Genomic DNA, 27,075 nt, shown 5'->3' on the forward strand with positions numbered 1-27,075 from the left:
TACAGGTGTAAGTTCACTGAGAATATGACCTCTCTGCTCAAAGAATTTACCTGTGCCTTCAGGACCTGGTGGGCAGTCATTATGTAAGCCCAAATTTATGACCCCAAGGATTAGCAAACACTGGACTCATAATGGGACTTTCAGATGCCATGGATACTAGAAGTTTCTATCAGGCTCAGTAGCAAGCCAGGGTTTTTTTTTTTTTTTTTTTTTTTTTTTTTTCAAAAGAAGAGTTATTTCCAAAGTGGGAAAGGGGCCTCTGTTATGATTTTCTTCTCTCCGTTCCCCACAGCATCCCATCTTCCCCAGAAACTTCAAGGTAGGTCAGAAGGTCAGAGAGACTTGTACCAGATGGAGCTGTGTCTTGCTCTGGACCACTCAAAGCTGGAAACCTTGTACATTACTGTGTACATGGCAGGGACAGTATACCCAAATTTAGGATATATTACCTCCAAAACCAAAGAAGCTCAACAAGAATTATGCTTCTTTCTTGTTCAAGAAATCCCATTTAGAATAGCAGCTGTAACTGGAATCAATCCCTGATTAAGCTTATTTCATGTCATTTCAGTGCTTCTCTACCAAGAGCAATTTTGTTCCCCAGAATGTCTGGAGACATTGTCACAAGTGGAGAGGCTGTGCTATTGGGATGTGGTGGCTAGAGGCCAAGGATGCTGCTCAACATTGCACAAAGCAAGAATTATCCAGCCCCAAATATTAGCAGAACCAGGACTGGGGAGCCCTGCTCTGAGGTCTTGTGTCTTGAGACAAGTCCTAGCAGAACAAGTGGTTTTAAAGGGTCTGTGGTCGGGATCACCACCTGCCTCTGTCTCATCTTCGATGGTGGCACTGCTTTCTGTTTTTAAAGGGAAAAGTTGTTCTAGGAAAGTCCTCACCTGGAAGAATGGAGGATTCTGCCATTTGCCGAGGGCATCTCTTGTTACCATACGTTTAGGCATTGTGGAAGTGACCACAGCATGTGTTCACGTGTCCACTGGGTCACAGAATGAGTTTATGTGTCCACTGGGTCACTGTGAGATAGATATGGTGCCAAACATCATTTATCACTAACCCCACACTCCCCCACTTTAACTGATGGCCCACAGTGCGTACTGTGCTAGCTCAGAGCTAGATTCAGTGATTTCCAAAGATCTGGGACTCTCTTTCCCTCAGTGCAGTTTCGCTACTCAGTGCCTGCGACCCGCAGTTCCGTATTCTTTATTCTTATTCTTTACTCTTTATTCTTATTCTTATTCTTTCCCCATAATTGGCAACTTCAGGAGACCTTGGGGCTTCTAAATCCGTGGGGCTTCAATGTCAGCTTCATTCCAGACGACCAAAACTGACAGCTTAAGCAACTGATTCGTCCCCACGGGCCGTGACTTCCAGTGTCCTAGTGTCTGAAGGCAGTTGGATACAAATCAGGTCGCCAAGCTCAGATTCCAGGAGAGCTGTTTCCTGAATTCACTTTTGGTACCATTTACCTGGTGGTTGTTCTCAGTTATAGGTATTAGTATTCACTTTAGCTGTTTAAAGCACAAGGGACTTTACTGAGGGCTACAGCTATCATACTGAATCATTGGAAGGTTTGAATAAAATAAACCTAGGTTGAGCTTCCAAAACCACACTACAGAACTGGGCCAGTGTGGGAAATGTGACCTCTCCATGACTACTGAGCTGCTGTCCTGCTTCTGGCTCCAAGATCTTTCACGTCTGGCCATAATTTGCCCTGGTGAAGTGGAGATCTTACACCCTACGTTGCCCCAAAGCTCAGTTTGATTTAAGATCTCATGAAAGTTCATCTGAATGGAAGAACCTACATTACATGTAGAACTCTAGCTGCAAGAGAGCTGCAGAGGGGTCTGAGAAATGTAGTGTTTAACTTTTAGGTTGCTACCATGCAAAAAGCAAGAAGATGTGATCTATGTATACAATGGAATATTATTCAGCTTGAGAAAGAAGTTAATCCTGCTGTTGGCAGCAACACGATGGACCTTGAGGACATTATACTAAGTGAGATGAGATTATACTATCATTCATATGTGGGATTTGAAAAAAAATCCAAACTCATAGAAACAGAGGGTAAAATGGTTACTAGGGGATGGAGAGTTGGGGGATAGGACAGATGTTGTTTAAGGGGACAAATTTACAATGAGTAGTAAATAAGCCCTAGAGACTTGCTGGGAGACTGGAAATTATTCAAAGCACTAAAAAGAAATGATCATTATGTGATGTGATAGAGGTGCAAAATTTGGAATAATGGCAATCAGTACCACGTGTAGATACCTCAAATTAACATGTTGTATACCTTCAATGTACTCCATATTATATGTCAAATAGAGTTTGATAAAAAGTAAATATAAAAAAAAAAAAACCTGAACAAAAATCTAACAGACAAATACTGGAAGTGGATTGACATGGCTGTTGAAGGAACCAGTCTTCAATATCCACTACGGTTACACAAAACAGAATTTAACGTAAGGCTGAAACGAGCAAGCATGTCCTGGTACGGCCACACTAACTGTTGCAAAAGGTTCAGTCCCTCCTTTCGTGTGTAAGTAGGCCCTGCCTCAGAACCCTCAAGGGCCTCATTGTTGCCCTGGCCATGATGTCTCCTCACTTGGAATCTTCAAACTGTCTCGTTTTCCCACTGATTTAAGGACGAAGGCCCGGCGCAGAGCTATGGGCCAACATCTGCTCTTTTTGTGTGTTTGTGTCCAAGACCCTCAGTGCCCCTACGTTTCTGCCTTTTGGATACCTGCTACTTGCGCCCTGCCTTGGACTTCAGAGGGTCGGTCTGCTCCACGGATACTCACCAGCTTCTGGGAAGTCCTAGTGCAGCCTGCCATAGGGACCCCCTGGTCCCTACAAGCCTCCTACCTGCCTAAACCAGCTTCCCATGGCTTCTGGGCCAACCATGTGTCTCCTCTGGGCCAGAAGGGCTCAGAAGCAGTGGGGAAACAGTGATGATAGCACTGGTACCCTAATGGGCAAAGGCCTGACGCCCTCTGAGCCCATGAAGTTGTGGTTGTGCCCTCTTGCAGAAATTGTGTTCTCCTTAGGACTTTGGTTATAAGAAGGCTGGGGTACTATATATATAGCATTGGTCTAGGGCAACCATGTTCTAAAAGAAGGTTCATTTGGGTACTGGAATTAGTATTCTCCTCCCCTTGTCATTTTACAAAGGAGGAAACTGAAGCACAGAGAAGATGCTTTATACCAAAGCAGTAGGGGAGGCATCTCAGCCCCGGAGCTGTCCCTAACCACACCAGTGCACCATTGCTCATGATGCAACCTGAGTGGTGGGGTTTGATTTTTAAACATGACAGGCCAACAAACATCCTTGAAGACTTAACTTGTTTATCAGGTTCCTATTGCTGCCGTAACAAAGGATCACGAACTTGGTGACTTAAAACAACCCAAATTTATTTTCATGCAGTCTTGTAAATCAGAAGTCCGAAGTCAGTTTCACTGGGCTAACATCAAGGTTTTGGCAGGCATTCCTTCTGGGTCCTCTCAGGGGGGATCCATTTCCTTTCCTTTTCCACCTTCCGTAGGTCACTGACTTTCTTGGCTCGTGGCACCTCTTTGCATTACACTGACGTTCCTTCTTCTATCACATTTGCCTCTTTCTCACTGCCCCTCCTGTCTCCTGCTTCAAAAGCTGACCGTGTTGGGCCCACCTGAATAATCCAGGATCGTCTCTCCCCTTCCCAAATCCTTAATTTATTCACATGTGCAAAGTTCTTTTTCCATGTCAGTTAATATGTCTGCAGATTAATGGGATCAAGACATGGATGTTTCCAGGGGCTGAATGATAATGCTGTTACTGGCGATTTTGAATATGTAAAAATCCCAGTATTGTGAGGACCAGGGCAGTTTTGAAAGTATCTGCTCTTAGTTCAGTAGAAACTGAGTGAATATCCAGCACCATAACAAATATAGCTGGTAAATTCTCTAAGACTGTGCTACCCAACGACTGTGAAATTAATGGGGGAATTTGTTGCAAGAGATTGAAGCAGTTGTCCTTGTCAGGCAATACCTTAGACCAGGCATTTATTTTAAGCTGACATGTGTTACAAGATTTTGTTAGTTGTTTCGTAACAAATATAGTTTAGTTTATCTAGAAGATAAAAGAGAATGTAAGAACTGATTTATATGTTGATTCATATATTAGTTTTTGTTAGTGTATAGGTTGTTAAATATTATTAATATCTCCCAACAATGAGTACTTGAAGGGCTCATTCTAGTAGAGGGAATGAATCATGTGAAGACACAGTTACACTGGGTTGTGCTCTAAGCAAGGATGGAAGGAGTTGTGATGGAGAGCAGGGAGTGGCATTTGGGAAAGCTCTCCTATGGAGGCGGGTGAGTCTGAAACAAGCGGGAAGCAAAGAATAGGAACTTACCAAGCAGACACGGTGGGGGCCTTTTTTCACAAAATAGCAATATTGGAATCCCATACATACAGGGTGTTTTGGACCTTGTGGTATCACTGGAGCAGACGGTGTGAAGGGGCGTAAGGGGAGGAGGTTTGGGGTACGGAGTGAGAAGAAAGCCTGAAGCCCCAAAGCAACAAGACCACGTGGGGTCTGTTCAGTTCATAATGTTCACATCATTGTGTCACTAATCTCAGTCCTCATCCTGCTTGGACTGTGTGTAGCTCTAAACACTGTGAACCAGGGTAAAACTCTTAGCTTTTTATTATGCAAAAATTCAAGAAGACACAAAAGTAGACAGAACTGTCTAATGGAATCTCCGTGTTACTTATCACCCACCTGAACCCACATTCTCTGACAGTTTTGGAGAATTGTTTTTACTCATTCTTCTCCATTGTTGTGGCTTGAGGATTTTAAAGCAAATACCAACCTTCCCATTGTTTCACCTACAAATATATCAGTATATAGCTTATTTATTTATTTATTTATTTATTGTACTTTTAGTTTCATAACTTTTATGTTCATTTCAGTAACAATGTCAGCACAGAGCCTGACGCGGGGCTTGAACTCACCAACTGCGAGACCACGACCTGAGCCAAAGTCAGATGCTTAACCGACTGAGCCACCCAGGCGCCCCCATGCCCCGTTTGTTTAAACATTAAAAACAAAACAAAACAAAACAAAACAAAACTGTTGGCTTGTTTGAACTGTGTACTACAGTTGCTTGATGTGTCTTGTAAAGACACATTTCTTTCAAACTGTAACACTTGGACCTCCCCTGCTCCTTTTTAAACTGTCATTTTATGGTGTTTGGAGAAACAGTGTCATTTGTCCCGTTAACGTTTCCCTCTGTGAACTGGGCTGACCTTATCCTCATGGTGTCATTTGACAATTTCCTCTTTCCCTACTTTGTCTTTAACTTGTAGTTTGAGGCAAACGCTTGATTAGAACTGATTTTTTTTTTTTTTTTTTTACAGGAGTATTTCATAGGTTCTGCTGTTTGGTTTCTATTCCATCACATCAAGGGGCATAATGTCTTGTTATCTTACATTTAGTTACGTTAGGATTGATCAATGAATTTCTCCTCATTTACTCACTACAAAATTCCCCATTAGTCTTTCACCTGATGGTTTTAGCATCCATTGATCATTGCTGCCTCAATGTAGTATTTCATTAAGAGCTCAAAACGGTGACTTACTCTCATTTGTTCTGCATTTAAAAACTAGAATTCCTTGGGGGCGCCTGGGTGACTCAGTTGGTTAAGTGTCTTACTTCAGCTCAGGTCATGATCTCGCGGTTCGTGAGTTCGAGCCCCATGTCGGGCGCTGTGCTGACAGCTCAGGGCCTGAAGCCTGCTTCGGATTCTGTGTCTCCCTCTCTCTCTGTCCCTCCCCTGCTCACGCTCTGTCTCTGTCTCTCAAAAAATGAATAAACGTTACAAAAAAAATTAAAAAAAACCCCTAGAATTCCTCTCTAAAAACAACTATCATAAACTGATTGCTATGAAATACGGTTTGTTCTGGAAAAGCAGGAAAAATGATTTTTTTCCCTTTATAAGTTTTCAAAGTGAGTTGGTACCATTGCAACCTTCAGAAGCGACAAAAATGGTGTTTTTTTTTTGGTTTTTATTTTTTAAGTATCAGCATGGAATCATGGATCTTATATATTTTCTGTTTAAACCTATTGCAGTCATTTCCGTGTGAAACCAAAATGATAACATATAAGTGAGAAAATATGATTTGGCTTTCTAAAACTCAGTTTGCACACAGTGATTCAGCTGCTTATCTTTTACATAAAGGTATCTGTACACATTACCACCTGTTTTGAATTCAAAGCAAAAACATAAACAGATACAAATAAAATAATATAAACAAACAATGAAAGTTCTAAGGATTGACCTTTATGTAGAAGAGTACTCAGGGTCAGGAGATAGTGTCAATCAGGGCATCCTTCTTGGAGGACGCAAGTTGTGAGTCAGATGGCAAAGGAGTTGAGGGTCAAAGATTAGTAGAAAGAATGTGAGAAGCATCTTTAAGAGAGGACTTATAATGCCGTGTTGGGAACACGAAGACGTTTTGTCTCTGGGCTTTGGACAAGTCACTTTACCTACCTGACTGTGTTTCTTCACCTGGGTCCCTGCTTTCCACTGTGATCCTCATATTCAAGTGTAGCATGGCGTGAGTCCAGATTTGGGATGCCTCTCCTGGAGAGGTTAATGAGGAATCTTGATGGAACACAGCTAGAATTCCAGAGAGGGGACCTGGGAACCAGGTAAGGACTGAATCCGGAGACTTTAAGTGGTAGTTACCACCTCTAGTTCCCATGCATTTTCTCCGGACCCACCTTTGTGCCCCATTTCTTCTCTCAAGCACTTGGGGTGCCCCAAGGACTTGTCTTGGGTGCTGGGCTGGTCCTGAAAGACTTGCACTCAAAGCATCAAGGGTCAGAGCCTCTCAGGCGTGAATTGACAAACTCAGCCTGACTAGGGGCACCCCTCTCCCAGCCCTCTCTGCCTGCCTTTCCCAGGACCCTGGAAGTGAATCCACATATGTCCCTCTGTCGTTCTCTCTGTTTATTGGTCTTCTTGAGTCTTTAGTGGGATCTATCATATTCTAAATGGCTTGTATATGCAGTTTGGAGTTCTGTAGGGGTTTGGTAGCAATTTAAAAGACAATTTTCTAAGTTTTTTAAAAATATTTTTTTATTTTTAAGTAATGTATACACACAACGAGGGGCTCAAATTTACAACCCCGAGATCAAGAGTTATATGCTCTATGGACTGAGCCAGCCAGATGCCCCCCTATTTTTCTAAGCTTTAAAGCTGTCAAGGGGTGTGCAGTTCCTTCATGATTAATTCTAATATATAACATTATTTTAACAGATTGCGACTCGTGTGATTTTTGTTCTCTATAATGTATTAAGGTTTCTTTGGCTTACTTAGTTTTGTTAACCATCTATGGCAATATAAAAGAATAATATTATTTGGAGAGTATAAGGGTTAATATATTTCTTTTTTTCTTTTTTCTTTTTTTTTAAGGCAGTAAGACACATTTTATTCAGTACTACTCCAGTAGGGGACAGACCTCAGTTTAAATTGAGCACAACACCACTGAAACAAAAAAACAGAAGGCTTTTAAAATATGGAGGTGTAAAGGAAAATTTTGAAAATTGTTAAAGAGGATAGTCAATGTGATTAAGCTTACTGTTTGCTAACTGAAGTTATAATCTTAGAGACTGGAAGGCAGGGTCACTATCTTTCTTGATGATTACCTTTCTGTCTTTTTAAAAAATATATTTATTTTCAAGTTGGCTAATATACAGTGTATACAGTGTGCTGTTGGCTTCAGAGGGAGATTCCCGTGGTTCATCGCTTACATACACCCAGTGCTCGTCCCAACAAGTGCCCTCCTCAATGCCCGTCACCCATTTCCCCCCTTGCTCGCCACCCCATCAACCCTCAGTTTGTTCTCTGCATTTAAGAGTCTCTTATGGTTTGCCTCCCTCTCTGTTTGAAACAATTTTTTCCCCTTTCCTTCCCCCATGGTCTTCTGTTACGTTTCTCAAATTCCACATATGAGTGAAAACATGATATCTGTCTTTCTCTGACTGACTTATTTCACTTAGCAGAATACCCTCCAGTTCCATCCACGTTGTTGCAAATGACAGCATTTCATTCTTTCTCATTGCCAAGTAGTATTCCATTGTATAAGAGTTAATATATTTCTATTAACACATTGTTTACAACATCCTTTTATTATTGTTTTTCCGTTAATTTTGCCTATATTTTTAAGAGGTTGTGCTTTGCTTATTTTATGTTAATACTGTTTTTTTTTTTTTTTTTTTTTTTTTTTTTTAGAACATAGCTACCATATACTGAAAGTGGATTATACCTTTTATAAAAACGAAGCGTCTATCTTGGTCTAAATCTTTAAGGCTTTTGTCTTTAATGCGACTTTGTATGACAGTAATGTCGAAGCAGCTATTCATTTTCTGTGTGTGTACTGTATCTTTATCCAGTCTTAAAAAGTGCAATTACAAATCAACAGAAAGAATATCACCAGGAGAACAAATAGGAAGGGACAAGAATTGGCAATTCACACACACCCACACCCCCCCCCCCACCTCCCCCTACCAAAATATCTAATAAATATTTTAAAAATGTTCAGCCCCTTATGGTTAAAGACATGCAAGTTATACTAGCAATGGGGTTACAGCTGGCTACCGTTTCCCATCTATCATGTAGGCAAAGATGAAATATGTACATTTCTCATGGGAACCAAAGGCATAATTTTAGGGAATATTTTTTCTAACAATTTGTTGAAATAATAAGCAGAGATCTATACAAGGATTTGTATACAAAGATAAGTCTTTTTTTTCCCCGAAGGTATTCTTTATAGTGCTTATAATGCGCAAAATTGGAACCAATCTAAAAGTTAAGAAAAAACGTACAGGCTAAATAAATTAGAGTCTATCTAGTCAATATGGTATGTAGTCCTTAAATCATATTTGGAAGAATATTGAGTGATATGAGAAAGTTTTTTAATATCTTATAAATTAAAAATAGGTATATATACATATGTATGTGTGGATACATATGTATATATACATATATGGTTTTTAATTTTTTTTTTAGCAAAGTGGGAGATGGAAGAGCCAGGGCATTTCTGACAGAAAGCATGCCGGCAGAATCTATGTTAATAGTGCTCAGATTTTGGTGACTTTTAGCTTTTACTCACATTTTCCATAGTAAACGTTCATTATTTTTATAATAAAACAAACAAAAACTATTTAAAAATGTTCATATTAGAATTGTTCATATTAGAATAGGTTAAGGAGTTTAAGCGAGGGAAAGATACTGCGTTTTACACAACAGGAAATGATAAAAATCGTTCAAAGTGAATTCACTATGTAACTGTCAACATGGGGATCACTATATGGATATATTTCACGTTTTTATTCTTTAGAGATTGATGTAACATATGTACATATATATATATATATGTATATATATACGCACACACACGTACATACATATGTATTTTTTTGCCTCTCCAATGTATCATCTTTCATGCGGTCAGATCTGTTTTATCATTTATAATTATTTCACTATTGGGGCACCTGGGTGGCACAGTCTCTTAAGTGTCCGACTCTATAAATTTTGGCTCGGGTCATGATCTCCTGGTTCGTGAATTCAAGCCCTGCCTTGGGCTCTGCACTGACAGTGTGGAGCCTGCTGGGGATTCTCTCTCTCTGTCTCTCTCTCTCTGTCTCTCCCTCTCTGTCCCTCCCCTCCTCTCTCTGCCCCTCCCCTGCTCCTGTGTGCATGTGCACGTGCGCACACACACTCTCTCTCTCTCAAAAATAAATAAATAAAAGTAAGAAAATTAAATTACAAGTATTTCATTAGTTTCACTCATATGATATAGGTAGGCAAAGTTTCTAAACTGGGGATTTTTGGAAGGGAAATGAGTAAATTTTCTTATGGCTTAGAATTACAAAAGAGGCTTCTCTCTCATTAAATGGTTCGACAATTTTCCCATCATTCCTTTTTTTTTTTTTTTTTTTTTTTTGTAAATATGAGACAGTAAATGTAAATTCTTGGTAGCCCTTGTACTCATGAGATGTGGGTCCACTTTTCATTTCCTTAGCTCTTCTGGGAAGTGAGTTATATTTCCAGCCACTGGATGGCAGCTAACCTCCATTATTACTAAGTTGTTTCCAGAATCCCTCTTCCATAGTGTAGACTGGGCATCATTTAACATACTGTGCTTGAAAGGAAAAAAGAAAAGAACGCAACATGTAGTATCTCTGGATTAATCTCATTTTATTAACCTCCGCACATAAGATTTTATAGGGCATAAGATTGAAATGCTCTAAATCTTGTAACTGGAATTCTGAAGATTTCTTTTTAAAAAGAAAAGAAAAAAAGCCAGATAAACCTAAGCCTGTTGATTGCAGACACAGTGCCCCTCCCTGAGTCTGTAGATTCATTATTAATAGTAGAGTTCTACCATTTTGACATTCCACACTGCAAATAATATCGCAACAACGGTCCCCCATAAGGAAATGTTTGGAAACCTTAGCTGATCGCTCAGAACAATGGTAAGCTGATGCTTGCTATACTGAAATTCACTCAAATGAAGAATTCAGTTCACAGAATTCCGGTTTGCAATTCTATCCCATTTGATAATCACTCAGTAAAATGATAATGAAAAAGAGCTCTGGCTTGTATATTTCAACGCAAGAAAAAAATGTGAAAGTTGATCAACGTGTCAACCTCATGCTTCAGTCTAGGCTAATAGAGGAAAATGGAAATACAGAACAAGCACGCGTATGTCCTCCATTCAACTAATGGAGGAGACCAAAGTGACACTGATAGGAGGGGTCGGAATTTGGCTTTTACACCCATCAACGATTCCTTGTACTGCACACCCCAGACACCCCTATCACTATCTATATCAACAAATTAAAAAATAAAAACAACAACAATAGCAACAATGGCATGGAAAAGGATACCTCCAAGAAGATTAAAAAATAGAGGTATTACTTAAAAATAAATGTCACTTTGGTTATGAGAGTAGAAGTGATTTAAAAATGATCTCTTGATCTATATTTAATGAGCACCTATTGTGTGTCAGATGCTGTGCTAATCATGTTAGTCAAAGCTGTTGTTTTTTAAAAAAAATTCTAGTACAAATTATATTTCTAAAATGAAATTATTATTCAGGATGAAAATGATTAGATTCAAGGAATGAGCAATAGAATTTCAGAGAAGGGACTCCTGAGACCCCAGAAGAATTCCATTGAGGAAGGGATATAGGAACAGATGCTTGACACATGCGTGGAACTATAGCCTGTACAGAAGGAGGGGAGTGTGTTTCAGACAGACTTTGAAGGTACATTTCGAGACCAACGTGTATCCCCATTGGCATGAGTGGTTGAGGGGTGACGGCCTGGCACTCGGGGGTGTTTGAAGTGGCCTGAGGCTGTTTCTTCATTGTCGCACACTATTGACAAGGAACCATCTTCCCCTATATATTAGAATATATATGTAGGTCTCGCTTTTCCCTATATATTAGAATAAAATTTTAATACTTAAATAAGAGTTTTGAACTGAGGTTAACAAGATTTGATCTGTACAAGTGTTGGATAGAACTAATTAGGGAAAAATGAACTCTAAATCGAATGCTTACCGTTTGGAAACCTTTCTACAGAACAAACTTTTGTAATTTAAAAATGTTTTCCATTTCATTAATTTTCTATAAAAAGAGAGAGAGAGAAAGAAATGTAATTCCCAAATGGGGATAACAGTTTGGAGAAAAATTGCCTTCAACTATCGTTCTCTTAGTGGTAATTGCCTTAAGATTTTCTCTTCGGAGACTGTGGTTTTCAGCTTTGTGCATTTCCTGGATTAGAAAAGCAGTAGATTTTCTCCTACTGCTCTATATCACTCAATGAATTAACACCTTCAACTTTTGTTTCCCCCCATTTTGTTATTATTATGTAATAAGCAATTGGGCACCTCGTGTTTTCTTTCTTCCATTGTTTGGCAGGGAATCTCACCACGCAGTCTGCTCCCTCAGTCTGCCTTAGCCTTAGGGTTGATGGTTCCGTCCTAATTGGTTTCAAAATGATCTTCTGAATGGCAAGGGAACTGGCCATGATGTGAAGGAGAATGTGCGAGATTTGGTTGGGAGATACTTTCCCTTTAGGCTTTCCTATAAGGAAGGAGGGAGACAAGCTCATGGGGAGGTTTCCAGAGAGCAAGGGAGACCTAGGCTTAGAAGATGGAGTGGCCACCCCCCTCGCTCGCTCGGGAAGTGGCAGCAATACAGTGCTGGGGGAGGGGGTCATGGGGAACAGGGAGACACTGCTCTTCTAGAATTTTCCATTGGAGCAGATTCAAATGTTCACCCTTTGCTTTGGGAAAGGGGAAAGAAGGAAGTGAAAAAGCAGAAAGGAAGTATTTTTTCCTGCCCTGCTCTAACTCACTTTCAGGACACTTACCTCAGGAACATATTTCCCCTTATTTTCTTCAGTTATGAAAGGAAAATAAATAGTACAGACTTTATTTAGCTTTTTGATTTTTCCCTTTAGTTTTTGGTGTACTATTGCTCCTACCTTTCTTTCTTTTTTTTTTTTTTTAAGTTTATTTATTTATTTTTGAAAGAGAGAGAGAGCACGAACCAGGGAGGAGCGGAGAGAGAGAGAGAGAGGGGGGGAGGGGAGAGAGAAAATCCCAAGCAGGCTTCATGCCGTCAGCAGTCAGCACAGAGCCTGAAGTGGGGCTCGATCTCACAAATTGTGAGATCATGACCTGAACTGAAATCAAGAGTCGGTCACTGACTGAGGCACCCAAGAGGCCCTTCCTATCTTTTATTTGAATAACATTGTGCTGGGCATATCAGAGAAGCTCAATAAATATAGTGGTGGTTGACTTTGGTGGGATTAATGAGCCATACTAAAAACAGTTTCTTAAAATATGTAACACTTCTTCTTGAATCACATCTAATATACAGAATTAATTTCCTTACCACATGGGAAAGGAGTTATACCACCAGGTTTGGTCCTTAGGGTCTTTCTTTGTTACCTTTGCTTCCTATTGGAACAGGAACCTTCTGCATTTTTGATGATGTAATATTTGAAAGTTAAAACAATTGAAATAAAGTAATCGTTCAGATTAATTTCATGTCAAAGACTAAATCACCATGAATGGGCTTCATTTTCAAAAACCTTGCCTTATTCTGGCCTCTATGTTTTTTGCACCTGGTATATTTATAGCCCCGTGATAATTGAATTCACTTCACTCAATGAAAGTTGATTTATGTAATTAACTGTACCATTTCATTTGGATATTTGAAACTACCTGGGGGGTTACCTTTGAATACAAGGCCCAGTGTTGACTGTTTTCAGTGGAAGAATTAGTAATAGAAAACCAGGAAGCTGGCAGTTCTTTGGGAAGCAGGAACTAGATGTTGCATTATAAAGCATTGTTAAATGTGCTTATGATAGGAAATGTGTGTATATGTTAATATTAATTGGGTCCTTTTATCTCTGCTGTCAGGAAAGTTGCTGTGCTGGTTTTGGTAAGAAGTAAGCATTGGAACTCATTCTTAAGCTTCGAAAGCACATTTGGTCTGCATAGTGTTTATATAATTTAGTTTTGTTAACAGTAAAAACAAATTTATTCTTTACGTATGTGATAATAGACCTTGCATTTGCTCTCTGAAATCATATTTTAGCATTTTTGCTGTGGAAAGAAACACCAGTGTTTGAAATTTGCCTTGTGAAATGTATAGGTAGTAATGACATTTATTACAAATTGTATTACGGTCTTTAAGAAAGGTGAAATATAGAAAACAGCAACAGGTAAATACATTGGGTTATTTCTGTTTTCCTTGGTGATATACGTTTTGCTCTGTTGGTAGCAGAGTAACTCATTTGTAACTGTGGGTAGTTTGGGGTCTAAAGACCTAATAAGCTCGTGGATGAGTTTATAAATGGGACTGTCTTCATTCATTGAAGAAATATAGCTGTGACAGGACAGATCCATGCCTGGTGTCTGGGAGTTTGTAATGGCGGTTCAGGGTCACCAAAAGCAAAGTGTCTGAACTTTCCCTTCAACTCTGATCTGCCAATAACTCTCTTTCTGAGGTGACCAAATCATTCCTGGCTCTGGCTGGAAAATCTTCAGTTGCTGTCTCCTCAAGTTTATCCTTAAGCATTTCAAAGAGGGGCAAGACAGTCTTTCCAGAAATTACTGCTTGGTTTCAGATGCATGGATTTTCTGTATCTGATCATATTCTTGGAGTCAAAAGTTTTTCTGTTTTACAAGTGAGCGCATCTCATTTTACTGACAGACTCCTTGGCATGGTTGTGAGTGTTAACCATTGGTTAGCATATTTATAAATATGTCTCGATTATGTTCATGGGTTTATGTTTATGATAAAAATCATAGCAAGCAGGGGTTTCCAAAGTTGAGCTATCTTAAGTTGGGAAGTTCCTATACCATGGCAGCTAATTAATATGCTTCCAATAGGAGGATGTTCGAGACCCTGGGCTGGAATTATTTTTCATCACCTTCAGAAGATGCCTCTTGAGTGAATCAACTAATAATTTCTAATAACAGGACTCAATTTTACACTGAATGGCATTTGTTTTGCTTTTCTCTTTAAATATTTCTCCACAGGAAGGGAGCAAGATTTTGAGGTTACCACGTTACAATATTTTGGCACAAGAGAAAAGCAAAGAGGAAGTAAATGCAATATTAAGTGAGGTTTCTTATGTTTGCTGGTGAACCTAACTCTCTACCTTTTTCCTTCGTTCAACAAAAATAAGCACAACTATGATAATAACAGATGCCTTCAAAATGATCGCCCAGTGAGACCTGGGCACCTGACCCTCATTTCTGCAGCTGGAGTCATGGGTTCCTGCAGAATTGTGCGTGTCTGTTGGTGGGAGTCAGCAGGAACAGGTGGATGTGAGCTGAGGGGTATCTCCATATTATCTGTTGTTCCCAAACATCTTCAATCCCAGAGACCGGGTCTTGGTATGGGTAGTGACTGATGTAACGAAATAGTTTTCTCCTAAATAAATACCTGGTAAACTAAATCAGAACCAAAACAAAAGAAGGACTATAAGCTGGAGTTTTTGTTGTTTTATATTTGGAAAAATGATCATGCCCTGGTGCCTAGGATGCCCATGCAGAACAACAGCAACTCAAAGGTAACATAAAAGTAAATATTTGCATTTACTGCTTTCACAAAGCAAAAATTATCACATTAGTAAGGGTTCTCTTCCGGCTTCTAATTGATACTGGCCTTCTATGTTCTCGGACCTTGCATTTCTGAAAGAACAAGTAATTAAGGCATAGGATCATCCCCAAGCTGTGATTATCACTGTAAACGGGCTCTGATTAAAGAAGCATTATTTTTCTCCGTTGTATGTGATATGGTGCTGAAATTTTGGTCCTAAACAAGGAGTGACTGGGGTAACTAAGTGAGACAATATGGTCTGGGAAGGCTCAATGTGAAAATATAACCATGCTAATAAGCAGCTGACCCCAAAGCCAAATGCTAGGAGGACATACTAGAAGGAACTCTATGAAATGCATTTAAAACTTGAATTCTACATTTCTATTCAGAGTTCCTGAGCTTTGGGTTATGCTTGGGAGAAGAATCTTGTAAAACACTGCAGCATTATACACAAGGAGCAGGTATCATGGTCCAGGGAGCATCATTTGTTCAAGCCATCAGCATCTAGAATGGAAAAAAAAATGCCTATGGGGAAAACAGTATTATTAAAGGTGTCCTAGCACTGCAATGTTATAGTGATCAGCATCATTTCAGATGATGCCAATGATATCAAAATTTTTCCAGTGTTTTGTATGCTATGTTATAAGATTGTGTGTGTCGAATTCCTACTAAGATAACATTTCTGTAACTTTAAGCATGATGTATATTTAGGGTCCAAGCAGCAGAGATCACTCACTTAGGCCACGCATTTTGTTTAGAGCCGGGTGATGCCTGCAAGATCATCTGGCCACCTACCTCGTGTTGTTCACGAGGGAAGAGGTGACCAGCGCGGCTGGTGGTTTATCAGTGTCGTCCAACCAACCAGTACGTGGGCGTCAGGATCAGAAGTATGGCTTCTCTAGTGTTATAGCTCTTTTAGGATTTGTCTAGTAGGCTTTCCGGTCCTTACCTGAAGGACCCCCCCCCCCCAAAAAAAAAAAAAAAAAAAAAGAAGTGTGGCTCCCCAGAGCCAGGGCAACATTACTTCTCTGGACATAAGTGGAAGTGTCATCAAGGAAAAGACGAGAAAAGGTGGAAGAATGTTCCTGAGATTCTCTTTCCTTTGGCATGCCCCTCTCCTGGTGCCAAAAGTTCCCAGGTCTTACACTTGTACTTGAGAGGCACTATAAGGAACAACATCTGGAAGGCGCATTTAGCACAGAGCCTCCCTCCTTCTCTGGCCTCCGCCTGCAGAACGTGGATGTTCCGTTTAGTGTATGCTCTCCTCGAAATGCATCAGCTTTCTGTATCCTCCTCTGGGATTTTTCCTGCCTTTCCCCCTTCCTCTTCTTTGAACTCAGGCAGAGGAGACTTTCAGAAAATGCATGCATCTTTTTTCAGCTTTTGCTGCACAATTTCAACCCGTGGAAATGGGGGCAAAAGCAACAACCCATATCACTTCACCTGGAGCTTTTAAGATAACTGCTTTTTGAGGGGAGGCAGCTCAAATGATTGTTGAATGAATATATTTTTAGTTCCTTTTTATTATGAGTTTGTTCTTCTGTTATGATTTTTTAAATGATGATGGAATCAAGAATACAAGTACTGTTTTGGCCTTGCAGGCACAGATGTCATGTTTTCAAGATGAAAAGACCCATAGGAAAAGTAAAGAATGAAAGCTTTGCTTACATTTCTTCAGTCACCTAGTCTCCAAAATATACTCTTTCTCCAGATCCCCCTGTTCCTGTTTGAATTATTATGGTTCTTCACTTTACCCAAGCTTGACAAAATGGAACCTATCTTTGACCCCTGGGTTTTCTTTCCTCCATCACGGACGGTCAAATTCCATCTGTGTTTTTTTTCCCATTCCTTCGTCAACCAGGATTTCTAAAAAAAAAAAATAGCTTAGGGGTAGCAAAATGGAGGCTGGGAGAAGAGGATTTGCCTCTTTTTATTTAGCTCGTTTGTTACCTTTTTAAAAAAATTTTTAAAAAATATCTATTTATTTTTGGGAGAGGGAGACAGAGTGCAAGCATGGGAGGGGCATAGAGAGAGGGAGACACAGAATCCGAAGCAGGCTCCAGGCTCTGGGCTGTCAGCACAGAGCCCGACACGGGGCTTGAACCCACGAAGCATGGGATCACGATGCATTGAGGCACCATGATCGGATACATTGCTTTTCCAGAATTTTAATTTAATTGAAAAAAGTTTGTTGAGACTTCCTTGACCATAGATTAAAAAAATCACCTGTCACCCTGGTGTATCCATACAAATGTAAGTGCAATGAATTGGCTAAGAAATTTCTAAAGCTTCTTCATGTCAGGGTGTGACCCTTCTGGGATTCTTTCCATCCACTGCCATTCATTCTGTAAGTTGTGACGCTGGTGTTTTCCTGATCTTCCCAGAAGGTGTCAGTGGAAGATTTTCAGAAAACAACCAGGACGCATCTTTCTTCTTCAAATGCGTCTTCAGTGGTTTGTTAACTAACATCGGGTGCAGCTATGGCCTTGTCATGCCACCTGGAGTGACTACTGAGTCTGCATAAACTCTGATAATGACAACCATGTCACGATGGTTGCCGAGCAACAGCAGTCATAAGGGTGCCTATCAGATACACCTAATTTCAATACAATAAAAAGCTCAAAAAAGATGCAACTCACAGTTGATGAAATATGGTACTTTCTCATCCCACTGAACTTGTTTGCCATTTTTATATGCTGCCCACTGTATCAATGTTTAGGAGGTCATTAAACTGATAAATGCATTTGATCCTGCTGGCCTCAGGAACGCGTTTCTTAGAGACGGAAATCTATGATAAATGTGTAGATGGTAACTGATAAAACTTGGATCCAATACTTTTTGGGACATAGAAATCAAGACCAAAATTTCCAAATAGCTCTAGGCTGGAGTTTGTGGGGGTCGGCTAAATCCCTTGAGAATTTGCCCCCTACCTTGCTGTTGCCACTAACTGTAGTGATAACATTTTTGCAAAGAAAAAATACAGTCACGTTTTTCATTTCTTACGTGCCTATGAGGATCCAGGAGTTTTACATACATTTAAATCATCACCTGTTTCTTAGGCAGGTGGATTTATTTCTAGTGTACAATTTAGGAAACAAAAGCTCCCTCTGATGTCCTCTTGCTACAAGAGAACAGAGCTGGGATTTAAGTCCAGGTCTGTCTGACCTCAGTGGTTGTACTTTTCTATACTGCCACGTGGCATAGGTTGCACACATAGGGCTGCAAGGCCCAAGGTAGGTGAGTCTCTATAATTCAGGGATGGAGAGTTCAGCAATGTAAGCCTGACATGGTAATTATTCAGAATACAGATCCAGGTGAAGCTTGCACCTTATTTTCTTTCTTAAGGGCACGTTTCACAATTTGTAATGGTATCCTATTTATAATTATGTATTTATTACTGTGTGGTTTATTTAATATCTTCCCCCAACGAAGCCAGGAATGACGGCTTGTCACCGATCCTGAGATATACAGTTTTCACATTTTAACATCTGTGGATCCAGAATGCATCCTAACATTGAGGTGGTGTTCAGGTTTACTTGGCAGCATTTTATCTTTCTCTTTGAGTGTTCCATAAAATAATTACGCATATCACGGTTCAGTTTTTACTGTTTGATTAAGTGTGTTTTTTAATTAGCTGCTGTATGCTTCGTATGTAGCACAGTTGCCTGGCCCCATAAAAAGACACTCACAGACATTTGTTGAATGAATGAATGAATGAATGAATGAGTGAATGAGTGAATGAGTGAATGAATGGAAGTAGAACTTCAAACCTTGCCTGAAGGTACTTGGATTTCTGGATGAAGTCCTTTCCCTCCATGAGGCCCATTGTCCACCCTTGTTTTCTCATTAAGTCTGATGTAAGATTTGTTTATGGCCAGTTACTCGTAGGCTGGAAGAGTGCGCTGTCCACACAGACAGGGCTGGGGTGTCCCTGGCATAACTGTTCCTGTAGGAGGAGTCTTGCCCACTGTCGCCTGGTGAAAACTACTCATATGAAAACCCTCCTGAGACTCCCTCCAAGTAATGATTGATAACTCCTCTCCAGCAACCAGAAATCAGTTTTATTTCAGGCCGACGGTGAGGGGCAGATGGTCAGATGTAGATTCAGGCTTGCGCTTCGCCTTGGTTGTGCTGCTAACGACAATTCTCGGTTAGCTTCCTTCGTTTGAGGGGATCCCTGAAGACACCTGCCTCTGCCTTGCCCAAAGGGGGTTGATTTCAGCGACAGGGGTTGGAAGACTTTGCAGTTTAACCGCGGAGCCTCGAGAGAGCCATGGTTATGCCTGCCAAACACAAAATGAATACCATCAGCCATCTGCGGGAATTTTTCCAGAAAGTAACTCTTCCCAAGAGATAGTGTTGTAAATGGGCTGCTGGCACAAAGATAGTGCCTGACACACCATTAGGGAAGCGCCATCGAATGTAACTAATGAAAGATAAGCACACATATAATGAAGCGTAACCTCTGTCCAGAGGTCATGCGTTGACGGAAGGTTCTTGGGACTGACACTAAGAGGCTGAACAAAGAGGATGAGAAAACACTGCTATTTGCTGGTGACCTTTCAACCCCGCACAGAGGAGAATGACTTCTAGTCTAGACACCTTCTTCATTCACAATTAGAACAGGAAACAGCCGCTCACCGATACCCAGAGGTTGATTTAAAAAATGTTCCATAAACAAAGTCTAACTTTCTATGCTCCAGTTCTTTGCTTACCAAATAAGATTCAGGTCTAAGTGTTCTCTCTTGTATTAACCCCACATGTGGAGGCCACACCCTCGTAGCAGGTCAGACTTCCAAGTTCAGATACCAAATTAGCATCCAAATCAGCAGTAGGTGTTTCTTTTTTTTCTTTTTCTTTTTTTTTTTTTTTCATGAGTGGGGGGAAGGGGCAGAGAGAGAGGGAGACACACAATTGGAAGCAGGCTCCGGGCTCTGAGCTGTCAGCACAGAGCCCGACTCGGGGCTTGAACCCATGAACCGTGAGATCAGGCCCTGAGCCGATGTTGGATGTCGGACACTTAACCGACTGAGCCACCCAGGTGCCCCAGCACCTGGTGTTTCAAACCAAATTAGCATCTTGGTTTTCCAGTCAGTCTTGTAAGGTTAGTTAGTAGAATATTAGTAAGATGAGTCCCCTATTTCCTGATTATCCTTGGGATTTGAGTACCCGAGACTTGAACTCCAAGGACCAAATCCTGGATTTAACAATGACCTACCTTTGTTTTTGTTTTTAATTTATTTTTGAAGGAGAGAGAGAGAGACAGAGCATGAGTGGGGGAGGAGCAGAGAGAGAGGGAGACACGGAATCTGAAGCAGGCTCCAGGCTCTGAGCTGTCAGCACAGAGCCCGATGTGGGGCTTGAACTCACAAACTGTGAGATCATGATCTGAGCCAAAGTCGGACGCTTAACTGACTGAGCCACGCAGGCACCCCAACAATGACCTACCTTAAATGTCCTGCTCTCTATTCGTCTTGACTAGAGAAATTGGATCTCTCAAATCACGTTGGCCATGGTTTCCCATTCATGTCTTTATAGTAAGGATGATCAAGATATTTAGTCACATAGAAAAATTACGTTGGTTTATTTGTATGTACAACTGGGTGAGCAAAAGTAATTTATGGACATCATTTTCCATTTGCATATGAAATAGGCTTCCCTTTATGGGAGGAAACGGCTCCTTTGGGGCACAATCAGCCCATCTGACAATTAGTCACAATTAGTCACAATGCTGGCAGTTAATCGTGCACATAAAGTTGTTCAGTCCAAGTAATACTGAATTTCTTGACTTGAGCAATTCATTCAGAGTGGCTTTCTCTGCTTTCTATTTTGATGTGGTTTAAAGTTTCTCACTGTTCAAGGAAATCACTCAAATACTTCTGTTGACTCCAAGCGTACTGTTGGGCAGTGTATGGAATTCAACGAACATCAGAAGTGACGCAACCGGGCAGTTCAAATGCTTTGATTGGTTGATAAACACAAGTGAGGGACACAGTGCACTGAAGGGATGTAAACGGTATTGCCCTAACAACACAGGCTTCGGAGCAGAGGAGAGGCCGAGGGGGGAGACTCTAGAAGGAAAACTTGAATAGTACAGGTGCACTTTTAATTTTTATCCTGTGCATATGGTGAGTAATGCATGCAGAGTGGACATGTGAAGGTGAAGTTCTGGTCCTCCAGAGCAGGGTTCACTTGAAAGCCTGTTGGATGAGGGGCAGGCCTCCAGGAGTTACAGGATCATTTAGGAAGACCTCTTGCCACTTGCTGACCAGACTGCTGTGATGTTTCGGATCGGTAGGAGACAGCTCTGGAAGCAGAGCGTCACCCGCATTCTGACGGTAAGGGGCTGTTGTCCGTAAACTTGCACGTGGGTCTTGGATTACCATCATTCACGCCATGTGGCAAAATACCTAAAAACATGTCAAAGTTATATCGTGATGAATTTGTGAGCAACATGTTTGCTTACTAATTTGGGGTCGTTCATAATGTTACGCGTTGATATTTCAAATACAAAAAAAAGGGGAGGGAAGGGGACCATATCTTTTGGCTTTTCTGCACGTTGCTGCCTGAACTATAACTACCTGTAGACATACATGCCTGCATTTTTGGGGGGGGGGGACAATGCTTGTCTGAGGGGGAAAAAGCACATTCAGGGTGCTTTGGTGACTTTGCATTCTTTCAGCCCTGGATGCTTGTGTTGGTGATGGGAGAGAATTAAGGCAGATTCTGGGGTGCAAGTTTTCTCTGCTCTTTGGAATCAATCCCTGGTTCTATAGGCCTGGAAATGAGGTCACACAAGGATGTGCCTTTGGAGTCACATTGAAGAATGAGCTTCCCTGGCATAGGGCTCAGCTCAGCAGTTTTTTATTATGCAAATGCAGAGAGGGATTTGGAACCTCTTCCGCTGCCAATTAATGTCAGAAGAAAATGGTGGTTGCTCTAGGACCCCATTCTCCGCATTAACCCGTGCTTCCTCAGGGCTGGATCACTATCTGTTATGCATCCCCAGCAGCCCAGATGATTCTGTCTAGCCTTGCAACCTGCTGTTTCACCACAAAACGGCAGGGATGCTGTCTCTGCATTTCTCAGCACTCTGCCACCAGTCACCTTCCCTTCCCCAGCCCCACAATTCCGATGCATCCGTTCCAAGGTCAACATCTTCCAGCCAAGCCCTGGGACGTATTTGCCTGTAAACACTCATTTTTTAAGACCAAATGCCAGCAGCGCCTCCTCTGAGAAGCCCTCCCAGCACTTTGCTTCTGCATCTGCTGGCACCCTTGTCACATCACTGCAGTGAAATGACATTTGTCTACCTATCCCCTTCCCTCACTAGATTGTGAGTCCCTGGAGGACAGGGATGATGGGCTCTCCATTTGTAGATAGCCTTCTCCTAGCACGGAGCCTGGTGCTGATCCACCTTAATTTTGTGCTTGGTTAATAAAGTGAATGAATTAAACTTCTCACTGAATACCTTACTGCTGAGTCTTTAATGTTAAAATCAATGATAAAAATCTTGACTAATTGACTAAAAATCTTGATTAATTAATTATATTCTTCTTTGGCATGAGCTACCGTTTGGGAGTAAGCTTTTTGGGGGGTTCATTTATATATTTCGGGTGCTGGTTCTGTTTGCCCCTCTGAAGAATGAGATTAAGAGAATTACCTCAAGCTCTTTCCGCCATCTTGGAACCTGTGGAGGCCTGCTGGGAACAGGACTCCTAAAACAACAATTATGTCCGGAGGCTGTGGTCCAAAGCCATTTTTGTTGGCTGTTAAGTGGGGTCTCCCCAGAGGGAGCACATAGCTCTTCTTAAAATTGAAGATGTTTATGCTCAAGATGAAGCTGAATTCTATCTAGGTAAGAGATGTGCTTATGTGTACAAAGCAAAGGACAACACAGTGACTCCTGGTGGTGAACCAAATAAAACCAGAGCAACCTGGGGAAAAGTAACTCATGCTCATGGAAACAGTGTCATGGTTCGAGTCAAATTCCAAAACAACCTTCCTGCTAAAGACATTGGTCACAGAATCCATGTGATGCTGTACCCCCCAAGGATTTAAACTAACTGAAAAGTAAGTAAATAAAGGTGTAGATTTAAAAAAGAGAGAGAATTACCTCAATAATGTCGCAGTGTATTGTGAAAATAATTACACATTTTCTATATAGTGCACTGGTATGATGGTTTATTAAATTATAACTTTGTGACCTGAAATAATCAATGGCAAAGATTCCAAAGCTACGTGACATAAAAACTATAATTCTCTATGTCCATAACGTTGGTCTGGAACTATTACTACAATGATGCTGTATTTGAACTAGGTTATTGTAATATAATAGTTGACTTTATCCGGCTTATACCTAAAATTAAAACCAAAAGTACCATAGCTCCCGGGTTTAGAAAGGTGAAGCCATACCTCCTTTCTGCTGTCTAATGAACGTAAATGCTTTTCAGTGAAAAAACATGAAATAATTCTGTGTCTATTCACTCACTTGTTTACAAAAATGTGGCCCAGATGTGTCTGCCTTCTCTCTGCTTTTGTCATGGATGAACACTGCTTAGCACCAACTTACAAGTATACAACAGACATGAGTTCCAGACTTAGGGATTCTGTTTTCCTTTCCGTCCCTCAAATTAAACTGAACTATATTTACTTACTAATTTAAGTGAATTAGGACTTAAATTTACCTAATTGCAAAGCTGATTTTCACACGGAGAACAGTTCTCTTCCTCGCCCCAGGGATATATATTGTTTCTGGTTTTCACTGTATGTACTTAAGCTGGGGAATATCATTGCTCGTTGCATTTCAGATGGCTAGGCTTCTCTAAACAGTGATTCTCGAGGGCATAGAGACTGTGGGGAAGGGAGGGTGCAGGCTCCTCTGGGGATGCACTATGCCTTCCCCCCCTGAGAAACTCTGCTGGGAGGCCACCGTTGTTCCCTTGGGAGTGCGTGGGTAGAAACCGAGACAGAAAAGAACCTTTGCTCTCAGATATCTTTTGAAAGCTTAAAGGGTGTGGGTTTCGTTATCCTCGGGCAAAACAGCCAAACAGGTTTCGGTGTCCTCTGTTCATCAGGCCCAGGCATGTTTGGCCGGTGAACACGTTTCATATATACAATACAGCGGACAAAATGAAAACAATTCCCTTGCAGATGGGGAGGTGAATGGCTCTAGGATTTAGCTGGCGGGGGAGGAAGGGACCAGTGCTGCTTGTTAATACCCAGGTGAGTGTTGCTGAGCTTGAGCAAGTGAATGCTCCAGATGCCTACATCATAATCACGCCCTAGCTAGACCCTGGGAGAGTGTGGCCAAGTGCAAAACGCATCCAGTCCACAAATAATCTGTTGAATGTCTACTTTGTGCCAGGCGCTGCTGTGCTCTGTGATCGGGCATGCAACAGCACTTGTGGGCCTCATGGAGTTGAGAGCTGAAACCTAGTTACAACTATCGGTTTTTGTACAACGCCAGTAACGAGATGGACAGAAGAGGTCTAGGGTTGGAAGGATCCCACATTTATGCCCTTGGACTTCCTCTGTTAAGTTCCTGCCTCAAGTGAGAACCTGGTCCTACTAATCAGTCATGATCAATCCATAAAATCATTTCCTTTGGGGCAGTGTTCTGAGGCTGGGCTGCATGTTAGAATTGCCAAGGGAACTCTTGAGAAATACCAGTGCTCAGGCCTCCTTGGGAGAAGATAAGTTAGAGTGTTGGGGAAGGGGCAGGCATCAATATTTTAAAACTCCCCATGATTTAAAAAAAAATGTTTATTTGTTTTGAGAGAGAGAGAGACAGGGAGAGAACATGTGCACACGCCAGTAGGGGAAGGGCTGAGAGAGGGAGGGAGAGAGTCCCAAGCAGAGTCTATGCTGTCAGCGTAGAGCCCGACAACATAGGACTCAATCTCATGAACCATGAGATCATGACTCGGGCCCAAACCAAGAGTAGGACACCTAACTGATAGAGTCATCCAGGCACCCCGAAAGTCCCCATGATTCTAGTGAGCAGCCAGCTTTAAGTGCTCTAGTTTATTGTGATGAATAAGGGCATTTTTGAATTTCATCCCTGTGCCCTATGTAACGTGAATGGTGACATTATATATATTTTAGCTTGGGAGTGAAATTATATGACTGACCCCTGCTGCCAGAGGTAACTCTTGGAATTCTGCAAGAGAGGTATTCCTGATTTGGAGAAAAACTGCTGTGGGGTGGGAAGGAAGATAGAATATGGAGTCATGTGAAGGTCCACTAAGAACCTTCGATCAGATCCCCAAATTTGGTGTGCAGAAAACCGACTGTAAGTCTGGATGGTTGAAATGTTTGGGGCAGAGAAGGCTGTGGCGATGAGGACATCCCTATAGCAGGTTTTGGATCGATTTGGGTGACAAACCCACATGGAGTAAAAAGTCAAGAGGGTATCTTTTATTGGCTTGGAAAGAATGACAGACAAGAGAGCCAGTAAATGGGGAGATTTGAGGGTCCTAAGAACTCCAGTGAAAAATAGACAAGATTCCAGAGCTTACTGTTAGGACAAGAGGATTGATGGGAACTTCTCACTTTAAGTGCTGTCTCTTTGCAATGGAGGGGAGTGTAGCTCTTGTTGAATAAAGGAGGACTTCACTGTAGCACCTGCTGTGAGTGGGATTAGCCATCGTGGAGTGTCTTTCCCTTCCAGAAAACCACTTTGCTGAAGTGCTCTTTATGTGGGAAGGAGAGCATCCTCTGCATCTGTGATGCTTCACTGGGAGAGACGAAAGGGAAAGGGGATAAGAAAGGGCAAGACGTGAAAAGTACAGTTAAAAGTGGGGAGTTGCTAGGTTGTGGGTCTCCCAGCCGGTTAAAGAGCAGGGTTGGATGCTCCAGGAAGCACCACAGAGTAGCCTCTCTCAGAGGAATGGGGGTCCTGTGGGGTAAAACGAAAATGCTGGAAGACAAAGGAGGAGGCTCTTCTTTGTTGGAAGACATGGAAAGGAAGTTGACCTTGTAGAGAGGGCTCTACATGGAAGTGAACAGGAGAACCGCTTCCCTCAGTTTTTGTAATTCAACACATTTAAGTAGGATGTAGGCTAAGGGAGCTTAGTCATATTTGCTGTAAAATGAGAGAGGACTATAGTCCATACTAGTGGTAGAATTTTGTGCCATGGTTTATACTCGAGACACAACAGCGTTGAAGACCCAGGAGCTTATTGACTGAATTCTGAGTCTGTGATCATGGACTCAGACTGAGCTAGAATACTTTGTTCCAGCCCTTCATTATTTGAAAGTGACCTGTAAATGATTAATTTGGTGACTTTATACACTCACTAGGTATCAGCTGAGGCTCTCTATGTCCCAGGTACTGTTCTAGGCCCTAGGGATATTGCAAAAATTAAAATAGAAAACTTCCCTTTCTGTGGAGCTGATCGTCTTGCAGGAATGATGAGACTCAGTTGATTTTTATTTTATTTTAACCTGCAAGAGATAAGAAGGATCAGGTTATACGTATGGCAGGTTACCAATAATGAGGCATTTCAGAAAGCTGGGCATACACTTTGAGTAATTTCTCCTTCTGCTCGTGGATTTGCCTTCATTCATCCATGGTTGAGGAAGATGGTAAAAAGTGAAGCCAACTGGCCTGAGATGATCAAATCCATGTCCTTGGCCTCTTTGGTACTATGTTTCATCAGATGCTTAATTATGTGTGGACTTGAGATTGATATGGAGAGCCAAAGCAGAATCAGTCTTAGACAAATTTACTTTGGCGATTTAAGATAAGGAGTTTCACCCGTAATTCATAGACTCACGATATTTCCAAAATCTCCAGTGGGATGTAAATCTAGATTATACTCTCCTGTAACACACTTGATACATTGCTGTATGCATCTGTATACATAAAAGAACAAAACACC

The 27,075-nt window shown here is 41.3% G+C and overlaps 1 protein-coding gene, 1 non-coding gene and 1 pseudogene across 2 annotated transcripts in view; all 3 read left to right on the plus strand.

Moving 5' to 3' along the window:
• Positions 1–23,251, plus strand: part of LOC102972228 — a 37,774-nt pseudogene extending 14,523 nt beyond the window's left edge.
• The window catches only part of DNAH5 (dynein axonemal heavy chain 5), a 283,958-nt gene that overhangs the window by 28,402 nt on the left and 228,481 nt on the right, over positions 1–27,075 (plus strand). The window lies entirely within an intron of this gene.
• LOC122232333 lies at positions 16,090–16,152 on the plus strand. Its single transcript, XR_006209684.1, has one exon. It is a non-coding gene; the product is annotated as a U7 small nuclear RNA (small nuclear RNA).

The sequence above is a fragment of the Panthera tigris genome, chromosome A1 (assembly GCF_018350195.1).
Source record: "Panthera tigris isolate Pti1 chromosome A1, P.tigris_Pti1_mat1.1, whole genome shotgun sequence".
In the NCBI taxonomy this organism is placed as follows: Eukaryota; Metazoa; Chordata; class Mammalia; order Carnivora; family Felidae; genus Panthera; species Panthera tigris.